Source organism: Canis lupus, chromosome 16, assembly GCF_011100685.1.
Source record: "Canis lupus familiaris isolate Mischka breed German Shepherd chromosome 16, alternate assembly UU_Cfam_GSD_1.0, whole genome shotgun sequence".
Classification (NCBI taxonomy): domain Eukaryota; kingdom Metazoa; phylum Chordata; class Mammalia; order Carnivora; family Canidae; genus Canis; species Canis lupus.
In genome coordinates, this window is record NC_049237.1 from 59736168 (window position 1) to 59739448 (window position 3281).

General features: G+C 43.4%; 1 pseudogene; it reads right to left on the reverse strand.

The window, feature by feature from the left end:
* Nucleotides 1–1237: 1237 nt before the first annotated feature.
* LOC100683095 lies at nucleotides 1238–3281 on the reverse strand (annotated as a pseudogene).

Genomic DNA, 3281 nt, shown 5'->3' on the forward strand with positions numbered 1-3281 from the left:
GGGACAGAGAGAGATGAAGTGTTTTTATTGTGTTGTTTTGTTAGGTTTCTGGTTTTTTCTTTAAACAGGCTGGCTTTCCAAATTTCAAGGAATAAGATAAAAACAAAGTAAAAGAGAAATCTTCCCTAATCATTTTTTGAGATAATTATAATCTTGGTGCCAAAATCAGACAAGCAAAAAACAGTGAAAGAAATTATAGGCAATATCCGTTAAGGGTGTATGCTCGAATAGAATACAAGTGATGTGAATTCGATAGTGGTTTAAAAATACACCGTGAACAAGTAGGGTTTGTATCGTGGATGCAGGAATTATGCAACATCAGAGGCCCTGTCAACATAATTCACCACATAATTTATTGAGCGATAGTAGCCATATGATCATTTTTCTAAAAGCAAACTAACATTCAGTAATATCTAATAGGCAGTCATGGTAACAACAACAACAAAAAATAGTCAGACTAAGAATGCAAAGGAGCCTTTTCAACCTGACAGAGGAAATCAACAAAAATATTCAATTTAGGAAGAAACCAGGAGGTCGCTACCCTCTACCTCCTCAGTACAGAATGAGGAGTCCTTACTAGGGCATTAATGGGAGTGGGGAGGGGTTAAGGATTGTCAAGGAAAGGGCGATGTGACTATTATTTACAAAAAGAATGACTGCATATACAGTAAGTATAAGAAAAATCTACGTATTGGAAGATTTGTATATTCTTGTTCTGCTGGGATGCGACAGTCAGTAGAGCTATGACTCTGTAGGTCTCTGTGCATGTGTACATCTATCATGTCCTGTTACATGGTGTATGTTCATCTAGTATAATTTTTAACCAGGAGAAAGATATACATACTGTCAGTTTTAGCAGGAAATCAAGAATCTAAGGAACAGCAAATGTTGCTCATAGCTCTGAAAACCGAGGGATACTGCTTTTTTGTGGTGCCAATTTTAAAGACAGTTTTAAGACATTGCATTTTCCACTTAACAATACAGTGCTTATAAAATGTAATAATTATTTCCTTTCCCTGTGCACATATTCCATATTCAAGCATCAAGAATATTTACTATAGAAGCTTGACTTTAAAACTGCGGTGGAATTTGCTACAAAGTTGGGTCCTTCAAATGTCGTGTGAACAACGCTACACCTATTGTCAGGTTGGCTTGATCAACCTCTTCAATGGCAGGCCCAGAGGAGGAGCACCAGAGGGAGGAGCGCCACCACCAGGGGAGCCTCCAGGCATTCCTCCTGGCGTGCCTCCTGCGCTCTAGGACAGCGTAGTGATGCGGGGGCTGCAGACTTTCTCCAGCCCTTTCTGCTGATGTTCAAATTCTTCCTTCTTTGCAGCCTGGTTCTTATCAAGCCAGTTGATGATTTCATTACACTTGTCAAGAATCATCTGTTTGTCTTCATCATCGATTTTCCCCTGAAGGTTTTCATCTTCAACAGTTGCTTTCATGTGAATGCATAAGACTCAAGTGAATTCTTGGAAGATACCTCATCCTGCTGCTTCTCATCTTCAGCTTTGTACTTCTCAGCTTCCTGGACCATGCGCTCCATGTCCTCCTTGCTCAAGCAGCCCTTGTCACTAGCATGCTAATCTTGTTCTCATTTTTTGTGCTCTTACCCACAGCAGAGACATTGAAGATACCATTAGCATCAATATCAACAGTGACTTCAGGGATGCCTGTGTGGCTCAGCAATTGAGCATCTGCCTCTGGCTCAGGGCATGATCCTGGAGTCCTGGGATAAGTCCCACATCCTGCAGGGAGCCTGCTTCTCCCTCTGCCTGTGTCTCTGCCTCTCTCTGTGTGTCTCTCATGGATAAATAAATGAAATCTTAAAAAAAAAAAAAAAGTGACCTCAATCTGAGGAACACCACGAGGAGCAGGAGGTATGCCTGTGAGCTCAAACTTGCCAACCTGTTATCCTTGGTCATAGCATGCTCACCTTCATACACCTCAATAAGCACAGCAGGCTGGTTGTCAGAGCAGGGAGTGAAGGTTTATGTCCCTTTGGTAGGAATGGTAGGATTGCGCTTGATGAGCACAGTCACGATTCCTCCGGCAGTTTCAATGCCAAGAGAAAGTGGAGTGACATCCAACAGCAGCAAATCTTGAACATTTTCAGATTTGTCACCAGAAAAACTGGCTGCCTGGACAGCTGCACCATAAGAAAACAGCCTTATCAGGGTTTATGCTCTTCTTCAGTTCCTTTCCATTGAAGAAATCTTGTAGAAGTCTCTGAGTCTTGGGGATACAGGTAGAACCACCCACCAGGACGGTATCATGAATCTGAGACTTGTCTATGTTGGCATCCCTGAAGAACTTCCTCTACAGGGTCCAGGGTCCCATGGAACAGGTCAGCATTTAATTCTGCAAATGGGACACGAGTAATAGAGGTATAGAAGTTGATTCCTTCATACAGAGCATCAATCTCAAGACTGGCCTCGGTGCTGGGAGAAAGCGTACGCTTAGCACATTAGCAAGCAGTACGGAGATGACAGACTGCCTGTCCTCTTGCTTTTGCTGATGTCCTCCTTGTGTTTGAGCTTGAACTCTGAAATAAAGCAGTTGACCATTCTGTTGTCAAAGTCTTCTCCACCTACGTGGTTGTCTCCAGCTGTGGACTTGACCTCAAAGGTCCCATCTTCAATAGTACGGATTGACACATCCAGAGTGCCACCTCCTAAATCAAAGATCAACACGTTCCTTTCAGCTCCAACCCTTTTTGTCTAGGCCATAAGCAACATGGCAGCAGTCGGCTCACTGATGATTTGAAGCACATTGAGACCAGCCATAGTTCCAGCGTCTTTGGTAGCCTGGTGCTGAGATTCACTGAAGTATGCAGGTACTGTGACAACTGCATTGGTACCAGTCTTCCCAAGGTAGGCCTCTGCAATTTCCTTCATTTTTGTCAAAGCCATTGAGGACACCTCCTCTGCTTAGAAAATTTTGTCTCTCCCTTGTTTTCTATTTGGACCTTGGGCCTGCCACCATCATTCACCACCATGAAGGGTCGGTCAATGCTTCCTACCAGACTGGATGACAGCATCGTCAAATCTATATCCAATCAGGCATTTGGCATTGAAAACTATGTTGGTGGCGTTCATCACAACTTGATTCTTTGCAGCATCATCGATCAGTCATTGGGCGCCAGTGAAGGCAACATAACTTGGGGTGGTTTGGTTTCCCTAATCGTTGGCAATTATTTCCACTTTCCCATGCTGGAAGACACCCACGCAAGAGTAGGTGGTGCAAAGATCAATGCCAACTGCAGGTCCCTTAGACAT